Source organism: Prionailurus bengalensis, chromosome C1 (assembly GCF_016509475.1).
Source record: "Prionailurus bengalensis isolate Pbe53 chromosome C1, Fcat_Pben_1.1_paternal_pri, whole genome shotgun sequence".
Lineage (NCBI taxonomy): Eukaryota > Metazoa > Chordata > Mammalia > Carnivora > Felidae > Prionailurus > Prionailurus bengalensis.
Window position 1 is genome coordinate 122,231,644 of NC_057345.1, and position 15,101 is coordinate 122,246,744.

The 15,101-nt window shown below is 36.4% G+C and overlaps 1 long non-coding RNA gene across 1 annotated transcript in view; it reads left to right on the plus strand.

The window, feature by feature from the left end:
- Nucleotides 1–12,512, plus strand: part of LOC122479675 — a 39,823-nt gene extending 27,311 nt beyond the window's left edge. The window contains exon 4 of the long non-coding RNA XR_006296402.1: nucleotides 12,158–12,512. This is a non-coding gene — a long non-coding RNA (uncharacterized LOC122479675). The remainder of the gene's footprint in view (nucleotides 1–12,157) is intronic.
- Nucleotides 12,513–15,101: the final 2,589 nt, after the last annotated feature.

Consider the following 15,101-nt stretch of genomic DNA (forward strand, 5'->3'; position numbering starts at 1 on the left):
ACACGCATTTATTTCTTCTCCTTTGGCTTGTTTTTACCCTCCAAGTTAGGAGTGTTGGCATGGCTTCAACCTCCTTCTCCAACACCTTACCAAATGTGCAATTATTCATTAAAAGTCACCTCATCATTCTTCTTTTATTCCAATTTCTATATTACTGAAAGACCTTAAGTTCTGGCATGAGAGTGACAACATTCCTTGGGCAGAGTAACAACACAAATTTCTCTTCTATGTGAAGGTATAAACACCAGAGCCCACATCATCATTGTAATGGAAATCTTGAAATCTGAGCCATTTGTAAACCACATTAGGTTTCCAATATATGGAAAACTTAATAAATGTATCTCAGGAATAATAGTCTACCATACACTAAAAATAAAAAATAAAAATAAAAAAAATCTCCTAACTTCTTTACATTGCATTGGCTCACAATGAATGTGAGATTTGTTTTCTTTCCGTCAGTTTATTAGAATGATATCTAGAGACTTCTGATAGGGGCAAAATGATGTGGATCTGTTTTCCCTGTCCCTCTCTGCTAAGCACAATAGAAAACCCCGGAAATGACTCAAGAAACAACAAAAGAGAACTCTGAGAGGTGGTAAGAAGAATGTGGTCTGGTTTGGGATCCCAGAATGAGAGGAACGGCGCAGTAGAATAGTATCTTGTATCTCCCCACCCAACAGAGGAAGTCCACCCAGACCCAGCATGTCTGAGCTAGCAACAAAAAGCAGCTCCTTCTTCCCCCAGATAGAAGGGCATCCTTCTGACAACATCATTTGAGCTGCACAACACCACCAACAAGGAGAATTATTTGGGATCGCTGCCAGCAGTAAGCTACCAGTGGAGGCCTTCTCCCTTGCTGAGTCTGAGACTTTTTCCTTTCCTCTAAGAGATGCTGATGTAAACAGGGGACAGATGGAGTAGGTAGGAGACAACTAGCTGGAAAGAGTGTCCTGGTTTTGGAAGCCTCTTTGTCTCTGTGGGTCAGAGACTCTCCTCCCCCCCCCCCCCCCCGGAAACATCAGAGCAATAGGGGAGAAGAAGAGGAGTGGACAGTGAACAGATTCTACTATACTCACTCCTTCACTGAGAGACAGCCTGCATTCAGATCTGGGAAAAACAGCAGGAACTAGTGGGAACCCCAGTGGCAGCAGATTAACCAAGCAGACAAAATAACACTACAAAGGCTCTTAAAATTAAACTGATATTGGAACCACAGCCCACAAAAATAGACCAACACCCACATGTTAAACCTCAACAGGTGAATACTGCTAAAATGAAAGACATATAATATCCAGTCTCCTAACATAATAGATAAAATGTCCAGGATAAATTAAAAACAAAAACAACGTCTGTTATACCAAGAAGCAAGAAAATCACAACTTGAATATGAAAAGACAATCAACTGATATGAACACCGAGGTGAATCAAATATTGGAATTACCTGACAAGGATTTTTAATAGCCATAATAAAAATGTTTCAACAATTAACAATTCTTTTTAAACAACTATATATATCTCCTCTACAAAGAAGTAGAAATTAATTTTACAAAAAGAACCAACTAGGGGCTTCTGGATGGCTCAGTCAATTAAGCATCTGATTCTTGATTTCAGTTCAGGTCATGATCTTATGGTTTGTGAGATCAAGCCTTGCATTGGGTTCCATGCTAACAGTGAGGAGCCTTCTTGGGATTCTCTCTCCCACTCTGCCCCTCCCTTGCTTGCATTCTCTCTCTCAAAATAAATAAATAAAGTTCAAAAAAAAGAACCAAATATTAATTTTGGAACTGAAAAATACAAGATAGAAAGAAAACTCACTGGATGGCCTCAGTAATAGAGGTGACAAAAGACAGATTCAATTAACTTGAAAATGAAAACATAGGATTCACCCAATCTGAATATCACAGAGAAAAAAAGTCTGGAAAAAAAAATAAACAGAAGACTCAAGGACTTGTGGTATAAAAACAAAAGGTCCAACATTCATATTTTTTTAATAAACACTTTTTTTATGTTTATTTATTTCTGAGACAGAGAGAGACAGAGCATGAGTGGGGGAGGGACAGAGAGAAAGGGAGGCACAGAATCAGAAGCAGGCTCCAGCCTCTGAGCTGTCAGCACAGAGCCCAACGCGGGGCTCAAACTCACAAACGTGAGATCATGACCTGAGCCGAAGTCGGTCGCTCAACCCACTGAGCTACCCAGGCGCCCCATCAACGTTCATATTTTCATGATATGCAAAAGAGATTGGAGGTAATTGATTTGAAGAAATAATACAAAACTCTCCAAATTTGGTGAAAGACAAAACCTATAAATCCCAGGAGCTGACTAACCGCTAATCAAGATAAACTGAAAGAAACCTTTGCCAACATACATTAGAACTAAACTTTTGAAAACTTAGGGGCACCTGGGTGGCTCAGTTGGTTAAACATCCAACTCTTGATTTGGGCTCCGGTCTTGAGCCCATGGTCTGTGGGATGGAGCCTTGTGTCAGGCTCTGTGCCAAATATGGAGCCTGCTTGGGATTCTCTTTCTCTGTCTCTCCCTGCCCCTCCTCTGCATGCCTTCTCTCTCTTTCTTTGCCTCCACCCCCCAAAAAAACATAAAGAAAAGAAAACTTAAAGATAATGGAAAATCTCAAAAGTTACCAGAGATAAGCAACACATTATCCATAGAACACAAATTCAAATGACAGTGCATTTCTCATATAAAATAATGGGGGCCAGGGAAAACTGAACTGATATTCGTTAAGTGCTGAAAGAAAACAACTGTCACCTGCAAATTCTTTAACTAGTAAAGCTATACTTCAGTAATGAAAAGTAATGAAAATGGAAAAAAAAAAAAACAACAACATTGTCCAAAGAATGAAAACAAAAATGAGTTTGTTATTAGTAGGTAGATTTGTCCCTAAAAACTGGCTAATAGACATTCTTAAAAAAAAAAAAAATGATACTGGAAGGAATCTTAGGACAAAACGAAGGAAGAACAAAAATCAGAAGAACAGAGATACAGGAACATACAATAGGCTGTCCTATTCCTTATAAATTTTATAAATTACATTTGATGATTGAAACAAAATAATATGTGATACCCAAGACAATGATACTTAAAAGTTGAGAAGGTAAAAGGACCTAAGTGGAAATGCCATTTCCATATATCCTTCAAAGTGTTACTACCAGAGGACTATTATAAGTCATATGTATATTACAATACACATGGCAATCACAAAAATTACACAAAGGTATATACCTAAAAACAGTTAAAATTCACCCAGTTTGGACAATACAAGCTGCCCAAAGAAGGGCAAGAAAGAGAAAGGGGAAGAAGAACCAGAGAAACAAATAATCAAGTGGCAGACTTAAGCTGTAACATAACAGTAATTATCCATAAAGTAAATGGTCCAAATACATCAATTAAAAGACAAAAATTGGCAAAGGTGATAAGTAAAACATGACATGACTATATACTGTTTACAAGAAAGTCACTTCAAATTCAAAGACATAGGTATACTGAATATAGAAGGATAGTTAAAAGATATACATGCAGGGGCGCCTGGGCGACTCGGTTAAGCTTTCAACTTGGCTCAGGTCATGATCTCACAGTTCATGGGTTCGAGCCCCAAGCTGGGCTCTGTGATGACAGCTCAGAGCCTGGAGCCTGCTTCAGATTCTGTGTCTCCCTTTCTCTCTGCCCCTCCCCTGCTCATGCTCTGCCTGTCTCTCTCTCACTCTCTCTCTCTCTCTCTCTCTCTCAAAAATAAATCAACATAAAAAATTTTTAAAAAGATATACATGCAAACATTAATCAAAAAAGGCAAGGGGGAGCCATATCAATAGCAGACAAAGTAATCTCCAGAGAAAATACCATTATTTAAGGGGCACCTGGTTGGCTTAGTTGGTAGAGCGTAGGACTCTTGACCTCAGGGTTGTGAGTTCAAGCCCCATGTTGGGTGTAGAGATTACTTAACAATAGAAAATCTTAAGAAAAATTCCTAGAGACTAAAAGATGCATTATATAAGACTAATGGATTAATCCTCCCCACCAAGAAAATACAACAACCCTAAGTGTGTATGTACCCAACAATGGAGACTCAAAATACATGAAGTGATGACAGATAATGCTATAATGAAAAATTGGCACGATTATAATTGGGGACTTCAACACCAACCTCTTAGCAAATGACAGAACTGTTAGACAAAAAAACAGCAAAAGAGTCAACAAACAGAATCTAACTGACATGTATAAAAACACACCAACCAAAATACAATTTTTTTTTCAAGTACCCATGGAATATTCACCAAGATAGACTATATCCTGAATCATTTTTTAAAAAATCAACAAATTCATAGGAATTTAAATCTTACATACTCTGTTCTCTACCCATAACAGAATAAAACTAGAAATCAATAATAGAATAAAAACAGGAAAATATAAGAATGTAGGAATTAAAATAAAAAAAAAAACAGATTTCTAAATAATCCATAGGCCTCAAAGGAGATTTAAAAACAGAAAAACTGAATAGGAAAGAATAAAGAGGTATAGCAAAACCTAAAATAGTGATGAGAAAAAAAATTATGAAAACAAGTGCTTACATTAGAAACAAGGAAAGTCATCAAATGAATAAGCTTATTCCCTCCCACAAGACAGTAGAAAAAGAAAAATAAAGTCAACACCAGCACAAGGAAGGAACTAATAAAGAATAGAAGTCAACAAAATTCAAATAGTGAAACAGAGAAAAAAAATCAATAAAACAAAAAGCGGGTCCTTTGAAATAAATCAGTAAAAGTGATAAATTTCTAACCAGACTGACAGATATAAAAAGAGAAAAGACAAAAATTGCCACTATCAGGAATAAAATGGAGAATATCACTAGAGATCTTCAACCATTAAAAAGGTAACAGGAGAATACTTCACACAACTTTGCACTCATAAATTTGACCAGTTAGAAGGAATAGATCAATTCCTCAAAAACCATAAACTACCAAGACTCAGAACAACACGAAATAAACTATCTAAAGGGCCCTATATAAATCAGAAAAATTAAATTCATAATTAAAAGGCTTCCAAATCATAAATCTCCAAGCACATCTGGTTTCACCAGACAATTCTACCAGACATTTAAAGAAAATTTTAACTAAATTTATACAACCTCTTCCAGGAAACAGAAAATGAGGGAACATAGCCCAACTCATTTTATAAGACTATTATTACCCTGGTACCAAATGTAAACAAATGCAGTCTCCCCCTGCCATCCACAGCAAATAGACTACAGACCAATAATTCTCACGAATCTAGGTGCAAAATACCTAAATAACACATTAGTAAACAGAATCCAAATGTTCATAAAGACTTATATACCATGATCAAATAAGATAATTTCAGGTTTCAAGGATTGTTAAATATTTCAAAATCACACAATATAATGCACCATATCAAAAAGCTAAAAAAAAAGAAAAAAAACAATTATGTTAATTAATAGAGAAAAACAATTTAAAAATCCAATACCCATTTATGATAAAAATTCTTGTTAAAAGGAATCAAAGGAAAAGTCCTCACCCTGCTAAGGAATATCTGTTTCAGATTCTGTCTCCACCTCTCTCTTCCCCTCCCCCGCTCACACTCTCTGTCTCTCTCAAAAATAAATAAATATTAAAAAAACAAAATGTTGGGAGCAAAAATGTAGTTTTTGTATACCATTGACACTGTTGTTAATAGTTTAAAACAGACTATTATAACATTAAGATTTTTTTTAAGCTTCATAACTACAAAGCAAAAACTTATAGTAGACACAAAAGAAAAAAAGAAAGGAATCAAATTCCAAAATTTTGGAAGGACTCCAAAAATTATCAAATCAAAAGGAGGACAGCAAGAGAGGAACAAAAGAACCCCTAATGAATTAAAAAAAAAACAAACAAAAACAAAAAAAAGTAACAAAATGGCAATAGTAAGTTCTTACCTATCAATAATTGTTTACATGCAAAAGGATTAAATTCTGCAGTCCAAGTGGCCAGTTGGATAAAAAACGAAACCCCAACTCCATGCTGCATATATATATGCTGCTTAGAAGAAACTCACTTTAGCTTTAAGGACACAAAAAAACCACGCAAGTCGACACCAAAAGAGAGCAGCGTAGCTACACTGATAGACAAAACAGGCATTAAGTCAAAAATCTATGAAAAGACAAGAAAAATTATTATGTAAAGATAAATATATGTGTGTATATGTATATACATATATATGTATCTTTATTTACAAATGTAAATAAATATGTATCCAAGTAGAATACCTAAATAATATAAGTAAAAAATTAACAGAACTAAAGAAAGAGACAGTGATACAATAATAGAGAGCTTCCAAACCCATTTTTCAACAATGGCGACATCATCCAGAGAGAATATCAATAGGAAAACATTGGAATTGAACTACACTTTAGACCAGATGGACTAAATAGACATTGAGAACATTCTATTTCACAGCAGCAGAATATACATCCTTAAGTGCAGACAGAAAATTCTCTAGAAGGTCATGTGTAAGGCCACAAAACAAATATTAACAAATTTAAGAAGACTGAAATCATATCAAGTATTTTTTTTTTTTAATTTTTAGTATTTCTTTTATTTTTGAGAGAGAGAGAGAGAGCACAAGTTGGAGAGGAGCAGAGACAGAGGGAGACACAGGATGCAAAGCAGGCTCCAGGCTCTGAACTGTCAGCACAGAACCCCACACAGAGCTCAAACTCATGAACCATGAGATTATGACCTGAGCAGAAGTCAGACGCTTAACCGACTGAGTCAGCCGGGTGCCCTGCATCAAGTGTTTTTTTAATCACTACATTGTACACCTGCAAATAATATTACACTGTATGTTAACTGGAATTTAAATAAAAACTTAAGAAAAAAATAAAACTAAAAATTAAATTTAAAAAAATTATCTTTTTAAATCAAACAGCAAGAAACTATAAATCAGTAACAGGAGGAAAACTCACCAATATGTGAAAATTAAAACACACATACACATAAACACACACACACACCCCTGAACAACCCATAGATTAAAGAAAAAATCAAAAGGAAAACCAAAAAATATTTGAGACAAATAAAAAAGGAAACACAATATACCAAAATTTATGGAATGCAACAAAAGTAGTTCTAAGAGAGAAGTTTACAGCAATAAACATTGATATTAAGGAAAAAGAAAGATCTCAAACAATCTAACTTTACACCTGAAGGAAACAGAAAAAAAAACACATTAGCCCAAATTTGGCACAAGGAAAGAAATAACAAAGATCAGAGCAGAAATAAACAATATAGAGACCAAAAAAAAAAAAAAAAAAGAAAGAAAAGAAAAAGTTCAAATCTAACATTTTTTTGAATGATAACCAAAAGTGGTAAATCTTTAGCTAGATTAACAAAAAACAGATGACTCAAGTAAATAAAATCAGAAAAAGGAGACATTACAGCTGATACCACAGAAATACACAGTATCAAAGAGGCTACTATGAATAATACAAGAATTCTGCCAGGTGCTGAGTACATCCATGTCTATTTTGCATACAGTGACTGTGGAAATAACCAAATAATAGGTTCAACAACCAACTATACCCACTATGAAACAGATATGAGCTAAAACTCCATTGATCATCTAATCTCCATAAATGTCTACTCTGATTGGTAGATCACACTTATATTTTGGATCTCCTGAAATTAGTGTCAATTCAGAAGTAGTGTCCAGTGATCCAAAAAAGGGAGACAATTTCTTCTTTTCCTATTTCCCTTTTGGAGAATGCTGGAAGATTATCCGTATGACAGCTTTAATAAATCATCAATATTAATTTTAAGGAAGTAGGGTTCTTCTTTAAGTAGACTCAGCCTCCCTTTTCACTGAAGGGGCTTTAGGTCTATAAACTAGATCCAGTGTAGGAACTGAGAGTCTGTGACTGTTTTGGTGATTCAAGTTAGACTTCTGTTCACTTGACCTAGAAGTTTTCTGCTTACAAAGATCAAGCAAGAATTTCAGTAAATTATACATCTATTTTTCTTCCACGAACATCATGATAAACTGAACAATATTTTTGTTGTCTCTGTGAGTTAGACTCTTTTGATTGTTGCTTTGACTTTCTGTCTTTTAAAGCCATCATGTCTGCCTTTGGTATTTAAATGTCTTCGGCAATGAAATACTGCCACTGGCATCTAACAATCTCTCACTGCATTTAATAATCCCACTTCAGTGGCAACATTTCCCACTCTAATTTCAGACCTACAGAGAAGAACAATTATAGCAGTCTTCAAGGAAGCTGGGGTATCTCTCACAAATTTACTTTTCATAATAATGGGGAAAGATGTGTCCTGTGGACCCTTCCACAATGAGTGACCAGGTCTTACATGATAAATCCACTCTACCATTCCAATCTCCTTAAGCTTTTGGATCTCTCCTACAGTATTCCCAGACATGATAAATCCACTCTACTATTCCAATCTCCCTACATCTTTGGATCTCTCTTACAGTATTCCAAGACTGTTTTCTCATTTCAACTTTATTTAGTGTAGGTCATCTTCCCGGCCATGTTTCACCCAACCAACCAATCAACTTGTCAGAGCCCATTCTAACCCCTTCAGCTGCAACACTGAATCCAGATTCTCTGCTTAGTGGTTCTATATGAATTGCTTTGGACTAATCCATTTTTTTTCCTTTTCCACTATTACCCTGCACATTTGATATTAATTATTCCCCAGATTTCTTTCCATATATATTAGGAAAATATGACAGTTCTTTTCATGTGTAGCCCATCTCTCTGTAGTTCACACATTAACCTTACCCTTCTGGACCACCTGCTGGAACATAAGTCCAGTTATAGGTATTGGAGAAAAGAAGGGTAGAGAGAACAGTATCTTGTAAGGCATTTCCACAGAGAAGATCACCAGAGTTTCTTCAGGCAAATCTGAGTTAAACTCCTCCTGACAGGGGTTAAACTCCTCAGAAAGGGGTACTGGAATACTGTCAAATAAGACTCAGTAGAACGTACGGGTTTTGTATCTCCAGCTTCATTGAGACCTTCTTTACATGCTCCTATTTTAATTTTCAAGATCCCATTTTTCTCCCAATCAATATCCTCACTTTAATGAGAATCCTGAGAGGTTAGGAATTCAGTTCATGTTGTGATTCAGTCACTCTTAAGGTAAGAGTCTGGGTGTGCTTTTCAGAAATATCACCTCTACAGCTGCAGGAGGTAAGTGTTTCTTTCAGGACACACACGGGTGTTTTTAGGTCATTTATGTAAAGCTTAAGCTAGAAAACTTAAGTCCAGATCTATCCTTTATGTCCCTCACTTTCTCCATTAGTTAGGAATAACCATTCAATCTCATTCTACTCCTTCATTTGACAAAAATGCCCTACAGTACCAAACACATAGTCATCCAGAATATCATACGGTGATATTTTGCAAATTTCCATTGCCACATGGACTACTAGTGTTCTTTTTACCACTGGAAATAGTCATTAGTACCTTGAAATATAGTCAGATTAGATAATCAATTCCAAAAAACCCAGAACCAATGCAGAAAACTCATCCTTAATATCTGTTCCTCAAAACCATTCTCAGTACAAAAATCTGAATATGTCTGTTTTCTCCAGGGAAACACAACCATTTGGACTTACGGGTATATTCACCTAAAGAAACTTGCTTCATGATAGTGAGACTGTCAAATTTGAATCAGTCGGCCAACCTGGCAGGCTGTAAACTCTCAGGCAGGGGCTGGTGCTTCTGTCTTCAGGCAAAATTTCTTTTTCTCATAGCAACCTCAGTGTTTTTCTTAAGTACTGATTGAATGAGGAGTACTCACATTATCAAGGATAATCTCCTTTAAGTCAACCGATTTTATTGGGCAAATCTACAAAATACCTCTACAGCAATACCTATATTAACGTTTGATTGAATAATTGGATACTGTAGTTGACACATAAAACTAACCATTATACCATATGGCCCAGAAATTCCTCCCTCATGTATACACTCAACACAAGTGGAAGGTATGTTCACACACAAACCTATATGTAAATGTTCATAGCAGACTCATCCATAATAGCAAAAACAACAATAATAATAGTAAAATGGAAGCAACTCAAATGTCCATCAATGATGAAAGAATAGTGGTATACCCATATAATGAACATATGAAGCAACAAAGTGCTGATACATGCAACGACATGGATGAACCCTGAATATATTTTGATAATTTGATGAAGTCAGATACACAAAAGGCCAGACATTATGTGATTTAATTTATATTATATGTCCAGAATACAAATCAGAATACAAATCTTTAGAGACAAAAAAAAAAAAAAAAAGTAGATTAATGGTTGTCAGGGAGTAGGTGAAGTAGGAAAGGGGAGTGACTGCTGATAAGTACAAGATTTCTCTAAGAGGTGTTAAAAAATATTTGAACTTAATGATTACTATTGGCAGTGATACCAACTAAGTTGCACACTTTAAAAATAAATTTAATTTTTTTATGTTTATTTATCTATTTATTTATTTTGAGAGAGAGAGAGAATGCATGTGCATGAGTGGGGGAGGGGTGGAGGGAGTGAGACAGAGAGAATCCCAAGCAGGCAGCACAGAGCCCAACATGGGGCTTGATCCCACTACCACAAGATCATGACCTGAGCCGGTATCAAGAGCCAGATTCAACTGACTGAGACACCCAGGTGCCCCTGCCTCTAATTTTTAGTGCTAAGCCATAGATAAACTACCAATTTTGTTGGATGGAATATGTTTTGTGATAGGCAGCTGTTCCAGTTAGGTCTATCCCACAAAGTATGTATAACATGTCTTAAGACTTGACAAGGATCTACTCTGCCATGTGTAGGGTCATCCATGACCATGGTCATCCTATTGTTACAGGTGATTGAGGTGGATAGCTGACCCATTGGGATAATTAGTTTCTTTGTCTCAAGCATTTAAATATGGGATTTAAATACTGGGATTTAAATATGGTATGTAGCTACATTCTGTTAACATTCAAACTAAACTCATGAGTTGTGAAGGGACCACATTCTCCCATTTATATGGAGAAGCAGGAGAAAGCATTTGGCTGACACAAGGATTAATGAAACGCCCAAATAGAAACAGGAATGTAAGATAATACATTCTTAAAAGAAAGGGAGACACAGTTTATATCCTGGCTGTTTTCCAGGCCCCAAGTCCAGTCAACTCCTCTTTTTTTTCTACCACTAGTTTGAGTGAATTCTTAACCAGAAGAGCTTTAACCAAAACCGGTCCCTTTTTTATTTTTTCCCCCCACATGGAGGTGAGGTAAGGTAGTTATTCCTGCTAATCAGGCTTCCTCCACCAAATAAAGTGGAGAGGCAACTGTGTAGGGAATTCCAGCAAAAAGCAGCTGAATTATTTGGGCCATAGCAAAGAGAAAATAGAGAAACCATTTTTTCTTAATCAAACTACATATGGATTTAATTTTCCCAGAGGATGGCAGTTTCATAAAAACATTGGAAAACAGAGTCCTTAGATGTATTGTGAAGTAGATTCTGTATTTGGAAAAGATCATATCTGGAGTTAAGTTAAAATCTCCTGACAACAGAAGAGGCTGCAATGAGTAAGCATTTATAAAGTCCAAACCTCAGAGTACCTAGGGGGAGACTAATTGGTAATGATAGATATGAACCTGCCACCTCAGAACGCTCTCCGTTCTCCAGAGCCAAAGAGGCACTCAAGTTACACCAGAATTTTTAGTCAGATATTTCTGAAGGCAAAATTCTCCAGACCTATAAGAATATTCTTAAGGGTGGAGAGTCTTCTTGACAGATCCCTGGGAGAGGCTTAAAGGACCTTTTAAATTCATAATCTGGTTCCACTTACTTGTACATTTTTACATTTCCCAAGGACTAAATGATTCATTCATTGCATAAACATTTATTGAGCAACCTCTATGTGGCCAAAGTAGAACTAGGTTTCTAACAGGCAGGTATAGATGACAGTCTTGTATCTCAAGGATTTTGAGGCAAGGAAATAGAAAGGTAGAGAAATAACTACAATAACATGTCAAGGGCGATCTAAGCATAAGTGCTTTAAAGCAGAGTTTAATCCTTTGTTTCATTTTTAACTGTCCTTTATCTACCTCCATATTTATCTACCTCCTCTTTTCTCTAGATCTCTGGTTTGGATTCAATGTCTACATTTGAAGCCAGCACAGCCTCTGAATGCTAGCCCCCCAGTTGCACCTGTGTTCCCCACAAGTATGATGAACCCCACAACCAATCTTATCTGAAGTCTCAGGAAGCCCACGAAGGTGGGGGAGAGGGACCATATTTGTAAAACTTTATTTTTAATTCTATCTGTTTATCTCACTTAATCATTATGCTATGAGAATTAGTCTTGGAAAAGCCTAGCACATGGAATCAAGGCCTTCTGGATTTAAAATAGGAACTCTGCAACTGATCCGCATGGTGAATCACACAAGCATGGACTTTTTTTGTCTGTCTTTCCCACACGAAGGAAGTGATGCCTGTCCTACCTGTCCACATGTACTGTTTGGCTCAATTTATATAACCTATGTACGGTCTCATTGGAAATACCTTTTAGGAGTAAAGTAAAAAATAGAACCAGCATATTTAAGTACGTTATTCTTAGATGAGAATTTAAAGAGGCTAACCTTCTTTTATACACAGAGGAAAAATGCTTCTTTTGTAAATGCGATGAATGTTGAAGTCTCCGTAGGTCAAATATAGAATTAAATATAGTAACAGAAAAAGTATAGGTTTGAAATAAGTGAAAGAAACTCTCCTAAGTTAAATTTTGACTATTAAGGAATTTGTTTTTCTTAGCCTTTGAAACTACATATATTTTTTGGTGCCTCTCACAATGATTGGAATTAGGCTTAATCCAGTGGGAACACATAGCACTGAAAGCACTTATCAATGTTTCCCTTTAAATTGATAGAAATAGTGAATGTAACTTTATGGTACTATGTGTATACTCACAACTTCCTCTTTAGGATAGTTGAATTTACCTTGTGCTTTTATAAAATGTAGGACATTATTTAAAAAGGAGTTATTATCAAGTAAAGATTAAGATTCTAATAGCTGGAATTCAAGTTTTACAGCTTAGAACTTAGTGGCTCAGAGCTTGGTAAATAAAGCACCTCTCTGAGCCTTTTAAATAGTATTTGAGCTGAGTTAAGTTTATGAGTTAGCTATAAAACCATAATTTGGTTCTGAAGAGAAAAGCTCATTTAGTGGCACTCAACAAACTAATATAGTGACCCTAAATCCCAACCTGACTGTTTAGTTATTACTACAGACCACTATGAAGACTATTAACAGGCCTAATTAAGGCATCAATCACCTATCAGAACTTCAATAACCCTACAATAACTCTTTTTATGGCATTTTTAGCAATTTGCTCTAATGCATGGGGGCCAGATACAAATGAATTGGATATTAGAGGCCCTGATGAGAGGAGGCCATTTGGCAAGCATTCCCAGCCCCTGCACTTCCACAAGCTCGCTGTGAAGCAGACCGAGCACCTTCTGAGAAGGACAGAGTGAAGTCTGAGCTGGCATTCATTTAACACAACCCAATATGCTTCCAGGCTTTTAGACCTGTGTAGGCATTCACACAGAATAATAGAGGCCACTGGGCATTTCCAGGTTTATAGACTCTTTTCTGTTCAGACTGCACTGTCCAGAACAACCATCTATGTGGAACGAATCACTGGCACAACAGCCACTTTGTATGCGGCTGTGTGGGCAAACTTTCTGAAGAGCGCATTAACACTTTTGACCTACTGTGTTAATGGACCTGACTTTCTCCACTGAATCTCTCTCTAATAAATCAAGGACACTTTAGTAAAATAGGAAGGGCAGGGGATTATTTGGTAAATCACCATGAAGTCACATACTTCAGTTTATTCTGATGGAGGCTTTGGTAGTTCCTAGCTGATTTTTAAGTTGGGAAATTCACAGAAGATCAATCCACACTCCCTGGTGAAATCATCCTGGCTTCCTGCTTCATGGGTCATCAGGGCATCAGGGAGGAAAGAGAAAACAAACAGGGAATCAATGGCTGCACTGGAAGAATACCAATTTCAAAATCTACCAATTTCAAAATTTCATGACAGGGCAGAGAGTGGGGTGAGTAGATGGGAGGATGGTGGTGGTGAGGGTATGACTGAATCAGTGAGGATACAATCCCCAATCTGGTGCTACCAACTGATTGTCAGGCTGAGGGTTCATCTTGCATACTGCTAGATAGGGAATATGTTAGGAAATGTGATAGAGAGGACCAAAAATATTCAAAAAGTTGGTCCCTTGGCTTATATTTTTCATGTTGGCCATTCATTTAAATCAGTCTATTATGAATCTCTTAAAATACCAAGGTGTTAGTACTTGAGAGGCAATGTTTTAAACAACATTCAGTTATTTACATATTTGAGTGAATTAATTGTTTTCCAAAGAATAAAGTCCATGAAGACATGAGACAGGGATAGGTCTCTTTGAAAAGAGGAAATAGGCTATGGTTACAGGAAGAGGTACGTAAACCTTGATCATAGGCAAAAGTGAGTGGGGACAGATTTAATACAGATAACTAAGAAATGAAGAGACAGGTTTCCTACAGAGACCTTCCAAATGAGCAGGATATCAGTGAGATAAAAGAATATTAATCATCTGTTTTCTGCTTGTTTAAAGTAATTTTAGCTATTATAACAAACAAACCCCCCAATATTGAAAGACTCAAGCATGACATTTGACATGATAATGACATGACAAATGTTCATTTCTTGAATACATTAAGTAAAACCATCACTCTTAATTGACAAACAGCTTTCCTCCAATTGATAATTTAGAGACTCACTTTTCTCCTATCCCATGGCTTCATCTCTTTGAACATATGACTGCCAAGGTTACCAAACCCACGTGCATCATGTTAGTGGAAAGGGAAAGATGTGTTAGTCACATATAACTGCTAAGAAGTCTGGAAAATGGATTTCGCAAAAGCTTACTGATCTCTGACACACTAGCATTTTCCTGAGCCCTGGTCCTAGCTCTGGGTCTCAGTCTCCAGCACAGTAAAGTGGGTTATAATAAGACAGAAAG